Source organism: Ochotona curzoniae, unplaced genomic scaffold, assembly GCF_017591425.1.
Source record: "Ochotona curzoniae isolate NIBS_2020 unplaced genomic scaffold, NIBS_Ocur_1.0 scaffold_4701, whole genome shotgun sequence".
NCBI classification, from domain to species: Eukaryota; Metazoa; Chordata; class Mammalia; order Lagomorpha; family Ochotonidae; genus Ochotona; species Ochotona curzoniae.
The window spans coordinates 39,303,035-39,323,565 of record NW_024467122.1 but is presented as its reverse complement, the minus strand read 5'-3'; the positions used below and the strand labels follow the sequence as shown (position 1 = coordinate 39,323,565).

The 20,531-nt window shown below is 46.7% G+C and overlaps 1 long non-coding RNA gene across 1 annotated transcript in view; it reads right to left on the bottom strand.

Annotated features, from left to right (window-relative positions):
* LOC121149474 overlaps positions 1 to 20,531 on the bottom strand; it is a 48,851-nt gene that overhangs the window by 27,749 nt on the left and 571 nt on the right. Inside the window, exon 2 of the long non-coding RNA XR_005882661.1 lies at positions 19,732 to 20,025. This is a non-coding gene — a long non-coding RNA (uncharacterized LOC121149474). The remainder of the gene's footprint in view (positions 1 to 19,731; positions 20,026 to 20,531) is intronic.

Genomic DNA, 20,531 nt, shown 5'->3' with positions numbered 1-20,531 from the left:
GTTTAATCATAGCGTCTTTTTTAAAGTGTAGGTCTACTCCCACTGCTGACTTCATACACACACTTCATTTTCATAATTTTTAATTGCTATATAATATTCATTTTGGCTTAAACCTAAATCTTGGGTTTTTATTTCAAGCTTTCATGATGATTAATAGCAGTGTAACCATCTACAGTTTTCTTCCCCTCTTTGAATTAGTGTATTGGGGTGTTTCCAGAGTTACAAATAACAAGACTTAGGAATGACTTCATATTTAGTCAAATGACTCCGAGGAAACCAAGAGCAGTTAACAATGCTAGCAGCAGTGCTAACTCACATGAGGACACACCTTGCTCTGCTCCCATCAGATATAATCATTGCACCCTGAACCATAAAGACTGCTCCAGAATCTTCACATTCACAGACAACTCAGGCCAGTGTCGTTAATGCAAGAGTTGGAACTGTGGTGCAGCAGGTTAAGCTGCCGCTCTCAACCTCACTATCCCAAAGGAAAGTGCTGGTTCCAGTTCCCTGCTGACCTGTTTGGGGAAACAGAGGATGACTGCCAAGTGTTTAGGCCCCTGTCACCTGTGAGCCAGACCAGAATGCAGTTTCTGGCTCCTAGTTCCAACCTGGCCCAGGTCTAGTTATTGTGGCCATTCGGGGAGTCAATCAGCCCATGGAGACTCTCTCTCCTCTCTCTCTTTTTCTGTGTTCCTCTTGCTTTGTCTTTCAAATAAATATGTTCGTCAAGTTTCCTTTTTGTAGGTTTCTGCGGTTTGAAGCAGTCCACAGAGCTAGTTTTAATAAAGGGAGTGAGTGACTGGCTGGATTTCTGGGGTCTTGTAAAGCTTACAGATCTTTGTAACACCCCACGTGATCAAGAATGAAATGAGCACACTCTCATCCTTGATAACACTCCTCCCTACCCACTGAGCTCTTTTCTTACGTTACTAGGAAATGCAATAATCTTTCCAACTTTCGTTCTTTTAAAGGCAATTTCCTTTTGCACGTTATTGCGGGTATTTCTTCCTTGCTGCAAGTGTGTATAGGACCCCTCCACTTGGCAAAGCAAAAGCTGGACTTGAACTCAGGGTATCCAGTTACTAGTTACATTCCTTGGCTAAATTCCCTGGCCTCTCAGTGCTAGTTTCCAGCAGTAAAGTGGAAGAACACTGCCCACTTCACTCTGCTGTTGTGAAAATCAGGTGGAAGACTTTGCGTGTCTAAGAACTGTTTCGTAAACAGCAAATTGCTCCTCAAACCTTCATAATACTTCTATTAGACTATCTGATTCTTCCCTGTTGCCGGTCTAACCTCTCCTAGCTTCTGGAATACTATATTGTTGCCTTCCTAATGACAAAGATAGTAGTGCCTTGGATTTGCTCCAGATGTTAAAATCACAAGGCCCAGTGATATGGAGAGCACAGTGCTAGTTCCAGTCCCCAGACCTGCATCTCGTAATGTGTCCTTTTCAAGTTTAGTCTCTTAAAATTACATCCAGGCCCAGTACAATGGCTCAGTGACTAAATGCTCACTTTGCGCACACCGGGATCCCATATGGATGCCAGTTCATGTCCCTGCTGCCCTACTTCCCATCCAGCTCCCTGATTGTGGCCTGCGAAAGCAGTAGAGGATGGCCCAAAGCCTTAGAACCCTGCACCCACAGGGGAGACCCAAAAGAGGCTTCTGGCTCCTGGCTTCAAATCAGTTCAGCTCTAGCCATTGTGGCCACTTGGGGAGTGAACCAATGGGTGGAAGTATTTTCTCTCTGTCTCTCCTTCTCTCTGCCTTTCCAATAAAAATATGTAATAAATCAAGAACGAAAGAATGAAAGGAAGGAAGGAAGGAAGGAAGGAAGGAAGGAAGGAAGGAAGGAAGGAAGGAAGGAAGGAAGGAAGGAAGAAAGGAAGGAAAAAAAGAAAGCAAATGGCTGGCAAAGAGATGTAGAAGGCTAATCCTCAGCCTGCAAGTGCTGACATCCCATATAGGTGCCGTTTCTACTCCCAGCTGTCCCACTTCTTATCCAGCTCCCTGCTAATGCACCTGGGAAAGCATTGGAGGACAGCTCAAGTCCTTGGGCCCTTGAATCCATGTGGGATATCCAAAAGAGACTCCCAACTTCAGATTAGCTCAGCTCTAAACATTGAGTCCATCTGGGGAGTGAACCAGCTTATGGAAGATACTTCTCTCCCTGTCATTCTTTCTCTCTGTAAAAATCAGCCTTTTGAATAAACAACTCCTTAAAAGAAAAAGGGGCACCAACTATTTCCTGGAGTCTGTGCTTGATTCCTATGATCACTTTTTCAAGATTAACTACCATAAACTGTTCCGTGGGTTCATTGCTTTTTGTGAAACTTATCCAGCACACCCACACTGATTTTTCCTGTGCTCACTAAATTGCTTCCATGCTTGTCATCCGCAGTCCTGCTAAACATCCTTTAGGAACCTTTTTTTAATTAACTTTAAGAGAATCTAGAATTTGGAATCAGGTTGGGTTACTACTCACTCTGCTATCTTTTCCAGCCATCCCAGGGTTTTCTGTGCTCTGGTTCAATAGATTCTTAACACGAATCCAAGGACCAAAAACACAATGAGAGTCAGAGAGCCAAATCTCTTCACTAGGAACCTGAAAAGGGCCTTTTCCAGCTTTGCTACTGTGAGAGGCTCAAGCTGGAGCCATGCACAGAGAGGCAAGGATGGAATTCCAAAGAGAACCACAGTCCCAGCCCTTTGTAACTCACTCCTTAGCTGTATTCTGCAAATTCCAAAATTTCCACATCTCCTGCTAACAGTAGGGGCTGTGCCCACCCCTTCAGTCATACGCAAGGGAAACGCTAACTCATTTCCAAGGTCATTCTTCCGGTTCTGAATTTCTACCACATCAGAGGACACTTAAACAGCAGATTCAGATATTCATTGATCCAACCAGAATGAGCTTCACTTCCTGCTATCCTACCTACCCACAAAATGGTGGTTGCATTCAGACATATGCACAGTACTACCTGGATTCCCCCCATCTGAGAACTTTCCAAATCAAATGTCATTACAAGTAAAATGAGGAGCCAGCATGGTGGTGCAGTGAGTAAAGCCTGTTGTGTCCTGTCAGCATCCCTTATGAGCCGACAAGTCAAGGCGCTCCGCTGCCCATCCAGCTCCTTGCTAATACACCAGGGAGAAGCTGGAGATAGTTCAAATACTAGGGCCACCCACAGGGAAGATCAGGATGTAGCTCCTGCCTCCTGGCCTTTTGGAGATTAAAACAAGGGATAAAAGAGATATTCTCTCTCTCCTTCCTCTTCCTTCTCCCCCACCCACCACAGAATTGCCCTTCCTTCTGGAGTCAGGGCAACCTCTGCTCCCCCAAATCGGCTCCAATACATGAGGTACCCAACAGAAGATTCCACAAGGCATTACCTGACCAAACTATGGATGAGACCTCAATCCCAGCCCAAGGGGAGCAACGAGCCCGGGGATGAAGGGAAAGCTTGAGAGGTGCTGTAGCCCTCTGGTGGACAAACCGTGGCATCACAGCCTTCTCCGCGTCCCAAAGGCACAGAACCGCCCTGGAATGAAAGCCTCTAGACGCTCTCCCAGAGGCACCTCAGCCCTCGTCAGGGTGAGACACCGGCTGAGACTTTGCCTCAGAAAAGCTGCTTTGGCCATTTTGAGGAACGTGATCTTCCGCAGATTTTACATGTGAGGTTCAAGGAAAACCAGGCCGGATTTCAAACAGTCATGCTTACATGTTGACAGTACCTCAGCCTCTCCTAGCAGAAGCCCATGTTTTACACTCCACGTAGTTCAGGGTGAAGTTAATCGGAACCGAGCCGCCGCCTGCCCGGCGGGGCCCGAGTTTCTCCCCTCAGTGCCCCGCGTCGGAAGGCCAGAAGCCACCAGCGCCTTCTAGTGGCGGAGACAACAGGCATAGTTTTGTGCCGACAAGTTGGGGATGAGGAGCCAACAGGACTTCCTCCCTGGCAGGCTGCACCGGCACCTGCTAGGTGGGTGTCAGATCTCCTCCACCCTTCTCCTCATCCCACGCACCCAAGCCAGCCATCCTCCGGCTATAATGAATAATGGAGGCGTTAGCAAGAGATTGAGTGTGAGAATTAGAACCTGGATTGTTTCATCCATTTCTCCCTGTGCTTTCAGGGGCCCAATTGCCAGTCCCTCTGTGCAAGGGGCCTGGGCAGCCTCAGTTACAATTCTCATTCCACCAGGCATCTCATATGGGCAAAAGTTCAAGTCCTGGATGCTCCACTTCCAATCCAGCTCCCTACTAATGTGCCTAGGAAAGCAGCAATAGAAGGCTAAGTACTTGAGCAAGTACATCCATGTGGGAGACCCAGAAGTTCCGGACTCCTGCTGGACCCGGTAATGACCAAAGCAGTCATTAGGGAAGTGGACCAGTGGTTGGAAGATCTCTGTCTCTCTGGGACTCTGTGTGTGTAACTCTGAAGTAATTAAACAAATCTTTAAAAAGAAAGGAATACATGTTATCAGCTATGGGTTAAACTGCTGCCTACAACACATGCATCCCATATCACAATGCAGATTGGAGTCCTAATTGCTCCATTTCTAATCCAGTTTGCCACACTGTCCCTGTAAAAGTAGCAGAGGATGGCTCAAGTCCTCAAGCTCCTGCCACCCACATGGAAGACATGGATGAACGTCTTGGCTTCTAGCTTCAGAAGCCATTGTGGCCATTTGAGGAGTGAACCAATGAGACCTCTCCTCTTGGCGTCCAGCAAGGAGACAGGAGGGGCCCTGGCCACAGGAGAAAGTGAGAGTTTCAAGCAGGATCCTGTGCATGGCCATGCGGACAAGCAGGGATGGAGTTCTTCTAACCACCCAAGGTGACAATCAGGTGCTGGCAGGTGCAGCAGGAGGAATCAGAGTAGTGGAGGAAGTGTCATCCCCCTGAATACCCCCAAAGCACAGAGCCAGACGAGTACAGGTGAGGCATGACTCAGAGAAGGTGCTTTCCTGGAGCTGGGAGCTCCAATATTCCAGTCTTCCCTGAGTCTGTTGGAAGACTAGAGAGCCAGTCTGCTGCCCCATTCCTCTGTCCCCACAGATTTCTCTTCTTGTCCTGATGAGCTCAAAACATCCTCATCTTCTCCCTCTAGCTGTCACCCTGAATAACAATCAGAGAGAATCCCCAAAGAGTCATGATATCTATTTGGCAACAGTTAAGCGCTGTGGTGGGAAGGTGCGTGCCAGGATAAACAATGCAGATCTTCAAAGATTTTCAAAGGTGGGGGAAGTTTTTCCATGCAAAAGGAAGGAGGATTATATAAAAATGTTTTGAGGGGCCCGGCGCGGTGGCGCAAGTGGTTAAAGGTCCTCGCCTTGCACGCCCGGGATCCCATATGGGCGCCGGTTCTAATCCCGTCAGCCCCGCTTCCCTTCCAGCTCCCTGCCTGTGGCCTGGGAAAGCAGTCGAGGACAGCCCAAAGCTTTGGGAACCTGCACCCGTGTGGGAGACCCGGAAGAGGCTCCTGGCTTCGGATCGGCATAGTATCGGCCCGTTGCGCTCACTTGGGGAGTGAATCATCGGACGGAAGATCTTCCTCTCTGTCTCTCCTCTCTGTATATCTGCCTTTCCAATGAAAAAATAATAAAAATAAATCTTTAAAAAAAAAAAAAGAAATAAAAATGTTTTGAAACAACCATCCTTGGCCACAAGGACTAATACTCAGGGTGATGCAAGTCCACGTGGATACACAGATGCTGGGCAGATGTCATCACAGAAAGTTTCTGTGCAGTGTTCTGACTGTGTGTGACCCAGTTTGCGACAGCCACCCTCAGGCAATCATGTGATAACCCATGTGTCCTCCTGGCTTCAGTCATTTATTTGTTTTGTTTTATTTTGGGTGAGTTTTTGTTGTTGTTGTTGTTGTTGTTTGTTTTTTTACAGCTGGCATGGGATAGTCCATTTTGACTGTGACCCATCAAGATTAGGAAATTCCACATCACCTCAGCATCTGGACTCTCTCTGAGGGACCATGAGAATTCAATTAACGTAGCAGGATGAGGTAGGTACATATTCTTCACCACCGACACACCTACTGGGTCTACAGCATGTCTCTTAAACAGGGGATGTCCAGCTACACACTGCCGAGAAAAGCCATTGCTCAATGGCCATTGAATATGGCCATTCTAAGCCATCCAGCCTTGCAGAGTTCCCTGATACAGAGTGACAGAGAAACAGCAAAGTTTAACTATTCTCCCCGACCAAGTTTGCTAGGTTAATACTAACTGTAGAATATCCAGTGGCTACATCCTCACCTTGCATCTGCCAGGATCCCTTGTGGGCACCAGTTTGTGACCTACCTGCTCCACTTCCCATCCAGCTCCCTGCTTGTGGCCTGGGAAAGCAGTGGTGGATGGCTCAAAGCCTTGGGACCCTGTACCCACACGGGAGACCCAGAAGAAGCTCCTGGTTCCTGGCTTCAGATCAGCTCAGCTCCAGCCATTGGGATCACTTGAGGAATGAACCATTAGACAGAAGATCTTTCTATTTCTGCTTCACTCTGTAAATCTGCCTTTCCAATAAAAATGAAGCTTTTTTAAAAAACGAATATCTAATAACATTATAACTCAATGCACTCTCCTCACAAGACCCTAGTCTTTCTGTTGAACTCCAATTACTTAATCTGCCTGTCCAACTCATGATTCGATCAGTCATTTGGGATCAGTTGTAGCAAGTAAAGCAGACTGAATAAAGGTGAGGGTGGGGAGGGACAGTTCAGGTGTTGCTTGAGATCTTCAGACTGAGCCCAGAGTTACCCTTCTCAATCTGGGTTCCAGCAAAATTGAAAGCCCAAGGCCCAAAGCCACCTGCTTTATGTCACGAATTGGCTTCTAGAATGGTGCTAGCTATGTAACATCCTAGTGAGAACTGGAAACAGAGTCGCTCAGTATCATTCCTTAGACCTCTAGTCTTTCCTGTAAAGCCTGCTGAGAAAGCCCGACTCAGCGGGAGAGATGGAGCAGTAATCCTTCAGTCACTCTCTTGAACATGTCTAAATGATGACACTCACATAAAGATTACACAAGAAGAGAATAAATGTCTTCTTGAAGGATGTAAGTATAAAGACATGGAGAGAGAACATGGACAAGCTAGGGGCAACCAAGGGACCCCAAGAAGTCCACACCTAGGTCTCCTGGGGGTGGCCTTTTACCTTCCTCCTGTGTGTGGGAAGTTCAGCAGATGCTGACCGATTTCATAAGGCTGAACTGACCCATTCAACTATCCTCATCATTCCTTTCTTGTTTTTCAAAAAAATTTATCTATTTGAAAGTCAGAGAAACACAGGCAGAGAAGGAGAGACAGAGACAGAGAGATCTTCCACCCACTGGTTCACTCCCCCAATGGCTGCAATTTCTTGGATCAGATCAAAACCAACACCCAAAGGGTTTCATCCAGGTCTTCCTGTTGATGGCAGGGACCCAAGCATTTGGGCCATCTTCTGCTGCTTTCCCAGGCCATTGGCAAGGAGCTAGATTGGAAGTAGAGCAGCTTGGACATAAACCAGCACCCACATGGGATGCCAGCCTCACAGGTGGTGGTGGTTCTACCCTTTGTCACAATACTGGCCCCCAGATCATTTCATTTTAACAAAAAATCAGAAAAATCAAATCTATTGCTATTTGGGGAGAATTCATTTTCTAAACACCCCTCCCATGACTGTCCTCATTCCCAGCCCAACCCACTGAACTCTGTGGGAAAGAAGAGGACCAGGTAGTATAGACGGACTGTTTACCCACAGGGAACAAATTCTGCACCATAAAAAATGGCATGCAGGGAGTGGGGAGAAGATTCGTACGGTCTGCCCAGAACACCAGGAGCTCTGCCAATGGGGCAGCGTTGAGTTGCCCTTAGAAGAAAGGCAGTGGGAGGATGGAAAAAGCACAGATAAATCACGCTGAGTATAGCATTGTTTCTGATAGTTGTTTTCTAGGTGTTTCACTAATGTGTCCTCTCTCCTTAGCCAGACTGTAAATTCCTTGAGTACAAGGACGAAGTTTACGCTGTAAATCTCTAACAGCCTACAGTGTTCCACAGTGCTTCTCCTGCAGATGCTTAATCAGCATATTGTTGATTAATTACAGCCTGCTTCTGGGGGGGGGGGGATGGTGCATCCTTGCAACCATTACCAGTCTTGATCAGGTTTATCATGTGCAAGCACTGTGTGGAAACAGCGTGCTTTAAAATATTTAACATATGCACATTACAAGCCAAGGCGCTCCCTCTCATTCTGCCCCCCTGCCCCTCATGGGAACCATTTACCCAGAGAGTCAGACAGAGAGAGGCCTGGGCTGGACAGCCCTCATCACTGTGGACTCTCCAGGCGACAGAGCCCAAAGCCTCTTCCACTTGTTCAGGAATAGCAGGGAAGTGAGACACTGTGGGAGGGGAAAAAAAACTGACTCCTCCATCTCCATCCTACCCTCTCTTCTCTCCAAAATCAAAGGTTTCTCTTGTCACCACCCCCCACAGGGGTGCACCATTTAGTGTCAATCTCCAGAGGCCCACTGTCATTCAAAGCTTTTTCTTACAGGCCCAGCACCCATAGCCTAGTGGCTAAAGTCCTCACCTTGCACATGCCGGGATCCTATATGGGCACTAGTTCATGTCCTAGCTGCTCTACTTCCCTTCCAGCTCCCCACTTATGGCCGGGGAAAGCAGCTAAAGACAGCCCAAAGCCTTGGGACCCTGCACCTGCATGGGAGACTCAAAACAAGCTCCTGGCTCCTGGCTTCAGATCAGATCCAGCGAAGGCAACCATTTGGGGAGTGAACCAGCAAGTGGAACATCCTCTCTCTGTCTCTCCTTCCCTCTGTAAATCTGATATTTCAGATAAATAAATATTTTTCAAAATAATAATAATAAGTCAGAAAGGTGTTTAGACTCCTTGCCTGGAATTGGCGATGGGTACAAGGAACTCCCATCCAGGAGAGATCAGTCTGCATGGTGCTGTGCTTGAAACCTTGACCTTGGTGGTGCCGATGAATACCCACTCCCCATACAACAGCATGTCCAAGTAGCTCCCTTTCCCTTTTGTCCTTATCATTCAATCTGGTTTTCACTGTATTCTTGTACTTTCTAAACATGGAGCCAATGTGACATCACGTATTGACCAGTAAAAATCCAACTAACACGTGGGATGGGAGTGCTCCCCAAGCGTCTCAAGAGAATGGGGATGTCCCGCCCTTTCCTCCGCTTTCCTGTCCTCATCCCCACCCCTCCACACTTGGGGAAGTGATGTTCTTGACCCTACATTCATGGTCTCTGGTGGCTTCTGGATACCAGGGGTCCTGCTTGGAAGTCCCCACAGAGCTTACAGACAGGGACTGGTCTGACCTTTGTGCAAGATCTCCTTTGTTGCTGGTATGTCCCTGGGGCAGTGGGGAGGTTATCTTCCTTTCTGTCTGTGTCATTGTCTTTGTGGACCCAGTAGAGCAGTTTTGTGAATTTTGCCTCTTTCCATGCAAGCCACGCCAAGGACCCAGCCCCTGGGACAACTGTCCTGGCCTGTGGTCACTTACTCTGCCTCAAGGCAAACTTGGTCTTTCTGCTTCTACTAACCTAAAAATAAATTAACAGTCAACAATCATGACCTTTACACACATTTCGCAACCTTGGCAAAAGGAACCGTGGACTTTGAAAGCTATTTGGCAGAGCTGACTTCCTGAATCTCAAAGATCATGCTGTCCAGCTCGGTTTAAGTTAATGGTGTTCTCTAAACCCACAGTGAATACATGTTTTTTTACTTTTTTTTTAAAGACTTATTTGTTATTGGAAATTCAGATACACAGAGGGAAGGAGATACAGAAAGAAAGATCTTCTGTCTGCTGGCTCACTCCCCAAACGACCTCAAGGGCCGGAGCTAAACCAATCTGAAGCCAGGAGCTTCCTCCAGGTCTTCCACATGACATACACCCCACCAGTCCTTGGCTAAAGGCTGGGTGTCGGGGGAAGAAGAAGCAGTAGCTCAATGGCTAGATTCTCACCTTAAAAGAGCCAGGATCCATGCAGACACTTGTTCGTGTCTCAACTGCTCCACTTCCCTTCCAGCTCCCTGCTTGTGGCCTGGGAAAGTAATGGTGGATGGCTCAAAGCCTTTGGACCCTGCCACCTGTGTGGGAGACCCAGAGGAAGCTTGTGGCTCCTGGCTTCAGATCGGTTCAGCTCCAGCTATTGCAGCCACCTGGGGAGTGAACCAGTGGATGAAGGATCTTTCTGTCTCTGCTTTTCTTTGTCAATCTGATCTGCCTTTCCAAAGAAGTAAATAAATCTTCAAAGGCTGTGAGGAGGGAGAAGAGTCATGGAATCCAGGCATTTCTGGATCTGCTGCAGCTCCAACAACATCCTGGTTTGGGGGTCCAAGGACAGTAAAAGGCTCCCAGGTGACACAGGTGGAGCACGGACAGCTCCTGCTACTAAAATGGTGAGCACAAGTGATGATCTGTGACATTTCCTATTCTGATTTTTTTTTAAGATTCATTTTTTATTTGAAAAATCTGAGTGATAGAGAAATGAATACTTGGCCTCCCCAAATGTTCACAATGGACAGACCTAAGCAAGGTCAAAGCCAGGAGTGAGGTGCTTCTTCCAGGTCTCTAATGTGCATGGCAGAGGCCCAAGTACTTAGTCCACCTTCTATTGCTTTTCCAGGTGCATTAACAGGGAACTAGATCAGAAGTAGAGCAGGTGAGGGACTTGAAGCGGGATTCATACGAAATGCAGGTGTCACAGGCAGCACCTTAACCTGATGCACCACAAGCCAGCTTCTGTCCTGATTTGTTGATTTTCAATTACCAGTCATGTGTTCCTGTCCAGGCACATTGCCATTATTTAACCTGCCTGAGGCTTTTTCCTCATTTCTACAATGAAAAGAACAATACCAACTTTGCTTTTTGAAAATAAAAAATGACACGGATATTCCTAGCAAATAATGAGTGCTCAAGTTTGTAGCTATAATACACATGTCCTCAAAGTGCCTCAAAAGAATATCACAGGTCCCAGCACGGTAACCTAGTCCTAAGCCCTCGTGAAGCTTTTTCAGACTACTACAGCTAAAAACTGCCATGCCCTTCCATTGAGGTTATTTCTTAACATCTCCTTCTTTTCTTTTTTGTAACATCTATTAAAATCCTGACTTAAGAACAGAAAGATGAATAATGAGACAAATTATTTCAGAAACAGACCCAAATAAACACAGAATAGTGCTGAGACAACTGGCTGGCCATCCGCAGGGAAAGAGCCTGGGTCTCCAGCTCAATTTCCACACACTCACAAATACCAAATGGCCCAACAATTGAGGCATGCATTCAAGCACACACACATAAACACGGGGAGAACAAACAAGAACACATGAGTCCGTTTTTCACATCCTTAGAGTAAGAAAGTCCTTTGAAAGCCTTTGACACTGTGGCATGATGTGTTATGCCATCACCTATAATGCCAGTATCCCATATGGGCTCCAGTTTGAGTCCCAGCTTCTCCACTTTCAATCCAGCCTGGGAAAGCAGCAGATAATGGCCCAAGCACTTGGGCCCCCTACAGCCATGAAGACCCAGATGAAACTGCTAGCTTCAGCCTGCCTCAACAGCAGCCTTTTGGGAAATGAACCAGCAGATGAAAGATATTCTCTCTCTCTCTCTCCCTCTCTCTCTCTCCCTCTCTCTCTCTCCTTTCCTCCCTCACTCCCTTTTAAATACATTTAAAAACCACTTATAGGGTCCGGCGGCGTGGCCTAACGGCTAAGGTCCTCGTCTTGAACACGCCAGGATCCCATATGGGCACCATTTCTAATCCCAGCAGCTCCACTTCCCATCCAGCTCCCTGCTTGTGGCCTGGGAAAGCAGTCGAGGATGGCCCAGGGCTTTGGGACCCTGTACCCGTGTGAGAGACCCAGAAGAGGTTCCTGATTCCCGGCTTTGGACTGGCCATTGTGGTCACTTGGGGAGTGAACCATCAGACGGAAGATCTTCCTCTCTGTCTCTCCTCCTCTCTATATGTCTGACTTTGTAATAAAAATAAGTAAATCTTAAAAAAACAAAAGAAAGACACTTATAAGAATAAAAAACTTGCCTGCGACACCTCATGTTATAAGCACTGGTTTAAGTTTGGCTGCTCCATTTCTGATGCCACTCCCTGCCCATGAATGGCCTGGAAAAAGCAGTGGAAGATGGCCAACTGTGTGGGCCTCTGTACCCACATGGAAGACCCGGAAGAAGCTTCTGGATCCTAATTTCAGCCTGGCCCAGCCCTTTCTATTGTAGTTATCTGAGGAATGAACGAGGAGATGGAATATCTCTCTCTCTCTTTAGCAAAGACTTTCAAATACATTTTTTAAAAATATATTTTAAAGAAAAAAGAAAAAATGACAAACAACCCGATAAAAAATGGATAATAGATATGAACACGCAAAATGTGAAAAAATAAAAGTATATATATATATTCTTTAAATACCTAAATAAATGTAAATTTAAAGAAAAATACGTTATTCACTGAGACTGTCAAAAATTGAAATATTTGGTGACACCAAAAGCTATGAGAGTGCAATGAAACAGACACCACACTGATTCATCCTTCAGGAAGATTCCATGCGACTTGCAAAGGGCACAGTTGTTCTGGGTCATTTTGGAAATTTCCACCAAAATGTCAAAGACATTTGCCACTGCACTGCTAACCTGGACTTAGGTCAAATTCTCCTAGATGTGTAGAGTATTCTTGCAACATCATATGTATCAGATAAAAGTAGAAGTGGACTTTGATAGAGAATGATGGAACATTCCAATAGTGAATGAAGAAGTAAAGTTGGAATAAATCCATAAGGCCTCCTATTCAAAGATGCCCAAGATACACAAACAAATTAAGAAACACACACACACACAAACACACACACGAGTGTGTTAAAAAAAAAATGAGGGCCCAGCACAGTAGCCTATCAGCTAAAATCCTCACCCTGCTCGCACCGGAATCCCATATGGGCACTGGTTCTAAATCCAGAAGCTCCGTATCCCATCCAGTTCCCTGTTTGTGGCCTGTGACAGCAGTAGAGGATGGCCCAAAGCCTTGGGAGACCTGGAGGAGGCTCTGGGCTCCTAGCTTTGGATTGGCTCAGCCCTAGCTATTGTGACCACTTGGGAAGTGATCCAACGGACAGAATCTCTTGCTGTCTGTCTCTCCTCCTCTCTGTATATCTGACTTTCCAATAAAATAATTCTTTTTTTAAAAGATTAAAGATGAATGGGCCCGGCGCAGTGGCGCAAGTGGTTAAGGTCCTCACCTTGCACGCCCGGTGGGCGGTTCTAATCCCGCAGCCCCGCTTCCCTTCCAGCTCCCTGCCTGTGGCCCGGAAAAACAGTCGAGGACGGCCCAAAACTTTGGGACTCTGCACCCACGTGGAAGACCCGGAAGAGGCTCCTGGCTTCGGATTGGCATAGCATCGGCCATTGCGCTCACTTGGGGAGTGAATCATTGGACGGAAGATCTTCCTCTCTGTCTCTCCTCTCTGTATATCCGCCTTTCCAATAAAAAAATAATAAAAATAAATCTTTAAAAAAAAAGATTAAAGATGAATAAAACCTATAGTATAATTAACTGTGCTGTATCCATGTTAATTTCCCAGTATTGGGGACAACACTGGGGTATATCAAGTTAAGCCAACACTTACAGTGCCAGTATCCCATACAGCTACTGGTTCAAATCCAGGCTGTCCCACTTCCAATCCAGCTCCCTGCTAATGTATCTGGGAAGGCAACAGAAGACACCCCATGTGCTTGCACTGCTGCATGCATCTGGGACAATCAGAGGAAGCTCCTGGCTTCACAACAGTCCATTTTCAGCCATTTGGGGGTATGAACCAACTAATAGAGGATCTCTCTCTTTTAAGTTAAATAAAATAATCCTTTTTAAAAAATACATTTTCAAAGTAACTATAAAAGAAGAATTTGAAAGTTTTCGACCCATAAAAAGGTCTCTTTTTTCTCCTAATCACAGTGCAGTGTGTGTGGTCTCTTCAGGGACCATCAAAAGGTTAAGGACAATCCCCGAAGCCACAAAGCATGTGGAACCTAAAGGACAAGCCAGCTGGTCCCCTCACTGCTCCTCAGGGCTTGCTGGGGGGAGGATAATAAATTCTTCACCTGCTCTGGCTTCCTTTGTTGAGATTATAAAAGATGACAGCTCCACCTAGAATCTGATCTGGCCCCACAAAGAAATCACTCTCTAAAGCAGGCGGCTGTGCCCTTCTGCATACCCTGCCACTACCACTGTCAGCAGCAGCAGCAGCAGGTGGCTTGAACAGTTGAGTTTCTGCTACCTATGATCAAGACCTGGATAGAGTCCTGGGCTCCTAGCTTCAGCTTGACCCGGCCCTGCCTGGCTGCTGCGGCCATTTGAACCTACGGATCGACAAGCTCTCTGCCTGGGGGGGTGGGGTGAGGGGTGGGACGAGACAGGCAGGAATCTCATTTTCACATTAAAAAAAAACAAAGTCACTCAGGAAGCTCCAGAACTCAACTTGAACCAGTGTGTCACCCTAGGACTATTATGACCAACCTGCAATTGTCTACTAAGGTCGCCCCCTCTTGGGATGACTGACACTGGCAGGGCCCGTGGGCACAGTGCCCTGATGCCCTGCCTCAGGGATAGCACAGAGCCTCAGGGAGAACATCCTGTGTTCTTAGGGTTGAGGGAGGCTCTATTATTCTAAAGACTCTGAATGGACAGAGTGTTCCCAAGAGGGCAGAGTCCAGCAGACACTAGGTGGCAATTAGGAATGCAAAGGGTTTGAAGACCAGGGAAGACAAGGGCAAGGAGAGGAGGCAGGATTCAGAAGCAGGAAGCAACAGCAGGTCTGACAAACACCAGCTGAAACAGGGACTGCAAAGTACAGGCAACCTTCAGGGGAGCCTGCATTAGACAAAATGGCGGGGTCCCTGTACATCCTCACAGCACAGCAACTGGTCCAAGCCATCCTGAGAAGGCTGCATTGACCCCCAGCCCTGCTCAAAAGCTAAAGAGTAGTTGAAGGAGTTAATAGCCAGGTAGACTTTCCAAGTGGGCCTAGAAGGAGGACCTAACCAGCAATCTGCATCTCCATGGTGGGGGTTGGGAGAATGACAACACACCATCTAGAAAACAAGACCCCTAAGGGACCCAGCTATCCAGCTATCTGGAAGTTGTACCCTGCACTCCACTGGGTAACTATGTCCCTGGATATGGTAATTTGTGTCCCCTGCCCAATCTTCAGTGACTGTCTTGGTGCAACAGTACTGTACAGAATAAGGGATGACACATCTGGGGGCCCGTGGCCGTCCCCCTTCTCATCACCACTCAGATGCCCACATCTCAGCCCCTATACAGACACCACAGAAGTGTCAAGGGTGGAGTTCCCACAGGTGCCCTGAGAGCGCTGAGACCACTCACGATTTGGGAATTAAAAATCCTCCAACCCACATTCCTTGCCAAACACAACAGGAGGCAGGAGTCCTGGGCCCGAGAGGAAAGAGAAGCCATGTGTCTGTTTTATATGATTCTTGTGCCTGCTGCCACTCTGCATTCCCAAAAAGGCCCTGAGCAAACAACACTGGATGGATGATTCCTAAACAGTTCCCAAACTGCCTAAGAATAGGGCAATCAGGGAAACCATGGGACACTAGCCACTGACGAAGCTAGACCATAGAGTTTATGAGATTCTAAATGGAGCAATTTCTCACAAAATTAATAATCCATTACATTTAAATCGACACCTCCAGATCCATTCACTGTTTTGTTTGGGGATTTTTCTTTCGTAAAGTAAATTAGTTTCCATCATTTAAAAATCAAACAGTTCCTATTAACATCCAGACTGCTGACTTCTATTTAAAAAAAAAAAAAAATGCTAGCATCTGGGGAGGCTGGACCAGTGAGGGTGGAAGAGGATGCTCCTGGGCCTTGAGTCTGCAGTTGAACGAGGCCCACCAACCACTATAGGCTCCCCACCCTGAAACCCTGGAGGTGCTGCCATCATTCAGTGAGCTTCAGCCAGCAACCAAAGCTTAGGTCAGTCCAGCTACCTCTGCAAAATGGCAGGTCAGCAGATAAACTCTGTTCAGAAGAGCAAATCCACCAAACTAGTCAGATGTCTCTAAAGGCAATTTGGCCATAGCCATCCACTTTTGACACAAGATACAAAAGTATTTGCACCAAACACAAGCACATGTCCAGCCAAGGCTATTTACAATAGTGTTATTAGAAATAGAGGAGCACTAGAAGCTGCTTAAGTGGTTCCCAATTGGACATTGGCTAAGTAAACTGTGACATATCCACACACAATAGAGTCTTAACATTTATTTTTAAAAGAGTAATAATAAAGTAGATCAATTACACATCATTCAGGACACTATGCCAGAAGATGTTTTAAGAAGTAAATCAAGAGAGTCCAACATAATGGTTCAGTGGCTAAATCCTCACCTTGTAAGCACCAGGATCCCAAATGGGCATCGGTTCATGTCCTAGCTGCTCCACTTCCCTTCCAGCTCCTTGCTTTTGGTCTGGGAAAGCAGTGGAGGATGGCCCAAAGCTTTGGGACCCAGCATTCATGTGGGAGATACATACGAGGTTTCTGGTTCCTGGATCCTGACTATTGGTTTTGGATCAACTCAGCTTGGTTCCAGCCGTTTCAGCCACTTGGGGAGTAAACCAGCAGACAGAGGATCTTTCTCTCCTCTCTGTAAATCTGCCTCTCCAATAAAAATAAGTCTTTTCTTTTTTTTAAGTGAAAGCAAGAAAGATGGAAGGAAAGGGAAAAGAAAGAAGTATGTAAGGGGTAGATGTGGTAGTTAATATGGATGTGGTAGTTAATAAAATTTAAAAGGTTAAGATGATGCTTACAACACCCACACCCCACATCAGAATACATGGGTTCAGTCCCCACTCCATTTCCAATCCAGCTTTCTGTTAATGAGCACCCTGGGAGTCAGCAGGTGATAGCTTTAGTGCTTGGCTCCCTGACATCCACATGGGAGATTCAGATGGCATTCCAGGTTCTTTGCTCTGACCTGGTCCAATCCCTTAAGTGGCAGGCATTTTTGAGAGTGAACCAGTGCATGGAAGAATCTGATCTCTCTTCTCTCTCTCTTTCCCTCCCTCTCTCTCAGCCTTTAAAAAATAACTTTAAAAAAGACAAGACTAGTACCATGATATAGCAAGCCATGCTTCTGCCCATGGCACCCCATCTGGATACTGGTTCAAGTCTTGCTTGCACCACTTCTGATCCAGCTCCCTGCTTATGATCTGGGAAAGCAGTGGAGGATGGCTCAAGTCCTAAGGCCACTGTACCCATGTGCGAGACTCAGAGGAGCATCCTTGCTCCTGGCTTGGAATCAACTCATTACGGCTACTTAGAGAGTGAACCAATAAACTGAAGATGCTTCTTTTAAAAAGTCTTTTTTTTTTATTATTTTACTTTGATTGAAAAGGCAGATATACAAATAGAAGGAGAGACAGAAAGGAAGAGCTTCCATCTACTGCTTCACTTTCCAAGTGGCCACAATGGCCAGAGCTGAGGTGACCCGAAATCAGGAGCCAGAAACTTCTTCTGGGTCTCCCACACGGATGCAGGGTTCCAAGGCTGTGGGTCATCCTCTACTGCTTTCCCAGGCCACAAGCATGGAGCTGGATGAAAGTGGAGCAGCTGGGACACGAACCAGCACCTATGTGGGATTCCAGGTGAGGATTTAGCCATTGGGCTATCGCACCAGACCCCAATGGAAGATCTTTCTTCTCACCTCTTCTGTGTAAACCTGCCTTTCCAATCAAAATAAATAAATCTTTAAAAGAAGAGAAAGAGAAGAAGCAAGTAATTGGGAGACCAGTAAAAGGGAGTCACAGAAGGAAAATGCATGTCTTCTTTTACATTTTCCACAAATTTTTGAAGTTCCTCTGTATGTTTAGTGTCATTCTATTTATGGGAAAGATTTCCTAGGAGAAAAATACATGCCAGTGGACAGAAAATTCCTACAAGGATACAAAGAGTAAGAGCTATATAGGGATCAGGTAAAATAAGCATAAGGGTGTTACTCGCTACATTTCACAGTTTTCTGTCCTCTTGTGAAGTCCTGAGCACATGCTACTTTTGAGAATTAAAGACATGTTAATAACTAAAAATAACACACTGGCCCTAAAAGTAAAATTCTAATTCAGAATTTCTAGGAAAATCAATTTCTAGGAAAACCCCAACCACATCATCCAAAATGACACTGATACTGACAGTGAGTCATGATTCCACAGAGGGAAAGAAAAATGGCCACCTCACTAGATCAGAAACACCCAAGAAAGAGCAGGAAAAACCACCACCCAACACCTGCCAACACTTGGAAGGTCGGCGCTCAGTCCAAGGTTCCTATTAACTTTCTTGCTATTATCTCTACTTGGCTCTGATCCTAACCTCACACCAGCCTGCCTCACTGTTCCAGCCTGACCTGTGTCCATGAATGCAGGATCCAATGACCAGTCTAGGACAGTGAATGCAAAACATAGGACTGAGATGCCATCCCAGGTAAATGCCACCCCAGTCAGCTATTACAGAAGATGGAAGTAGAGCCCCTAAATTCACAAAGGCATTTCCTCACGAGAGGCAGATGGCACCACCTCCATACAAAAACAACCTCATTGCCTACTGACGTTCCCATTGCAAAAAGATACACCCACGCACACATGCATTTTCCTTAAAGATTTCCCATTCCCATCTCCAACAAGCCAGCTTGATGAGGAACCTGAGATAGGAACTTTCAGAGCTCTTGCCTTCCTTCTGCCCTTTTTCCATTGCTGGAGTCCCTCCATAATGTTCCCCATACTCTCCCCAAAGAAGCAGTGTGGTAGATCAGGCACAAACCCTGTCCAGATAAAGAGTTTTATGCCATAATTCGTTGGCCTTTGAAGCATGGTCTCCTTTCCCCTCCTGCCAACTTCAGCCCCTGGGCCTGACTTGTGTTTCCCTAAAAGGGCAAGGAGGGAAGAAGGGGGAGTGAGGCGAGGTCAAAACCTACCCAGTAGGACCGTCCTATGACCCCAAGCCCTGAGGACCTCCTGCTGCGACTCCCCCTGCACACCCTCCCACGGCTCTATGCACCACTGGAGACGGAGTGGCCGGGAAGGGTTCCCAGCGTGCATTAGCTTGTGATAGGGGAGGAGGAAGAGGAGCATGGAGCCCTCCAGCTCGGTCAATAATTCATGAGGCTCAGACTGAGGGGCACCCGTCAGAGTCAGTTTTCCCTGGACAAGGGGAAAAAAATGAGACTTCAGCTCTCTGATCTCATCAGGATGTGCTGAGTCCTCCAACTGCAAGTTCTCAGTCGAGGAGTAAACTCTGGATACAGGGTCTGCCTAGTACACCACTTGCTGGCCACACCACCCCCCTTCTAAATGAACTCCACTCCCTGCCATTCTGCCGGCCCACACACATAATCAGTGAGCCTTTAGCAGGTGCGAATTCTATGAAACAGTCGCCTCTAGCCCTGGCTTTCACAGACCGGGATTCTCTATCTCCTCTGACAACTGGTGATTTTCACCAACAAACAACACTCCTCTAAGCTTATCCATCTGCTTTTCATCCTCTTTTCTCAGGAAAAAAATAAAAGGCTAACAAGAGAGAGAAAGAACAAAAACACATTCCAGAATAAAATACTATTGGTTAAGTGAAACAAGCTCAGCTCTGTGAAACTCGCTATACTCTTCAGATTACTCACTTTGCCTGGAACCTGCGAAGAGGGTGCCATGGCCCAGCCATGCGTCTCAGTCTGGTGTCTGAAGGCTCCTGGGTTAAACCAATTCAAACACTCACACTTGGGTCTGCTGGGGCCATTCTATGATGCACCATAAAGCCATCCAGAGCTATTCTTCCTCCCAGGAACCCAGGAGGGAGATCATTTCAGCCCACTTGGCAGACATGGAAGCTGAAGTCTGGAGATAGAATTTATAAGCGGTAAGGACTTTATTCATCATCTATTCCACATCCTCAGCTCACAGATGAAAAGTCAGGCCTGTAGCAACAAAAATAATAATAATAATAATTACTAGATGGTGGCAATAATTACTGCACATTTAGTTTACAGTTCATAAAGCACTTTTGCATTCAACAAATATTTATTGAACCAGGTTAGTGGCTAAGACCTGGGGGAATACAGACATCAATGAGAACATGGGTACCCCTTGGGCTTCTGTCTTTCCACCCCAGGGTGAGGGACCCTCTAGCCTCCTGGCTGCCTCTTTGCCCCGGGGTCCAGGGTCTAAGACACCTGCTCAACCAAGATCTCTAACCCTGCACAGTGGCAGTGGTTACCATGGTGACCAGAATCTACCCTCCAGGGGGTTTAAAGTCGGAAAAGATCTTAAGCCAGAGGGAAGGCCAGTGCCAGGTCTAAGCCAGGTACTTCCCATCACTTTCCTCTCCCAGACTCCTCTGCCCTCACAACCGTGAGCACTCACAGCCCCAGACGCACCATCCCCCCCAAAGAGGCGTAGACAAGAGAATATGCAAGGAGGAGCT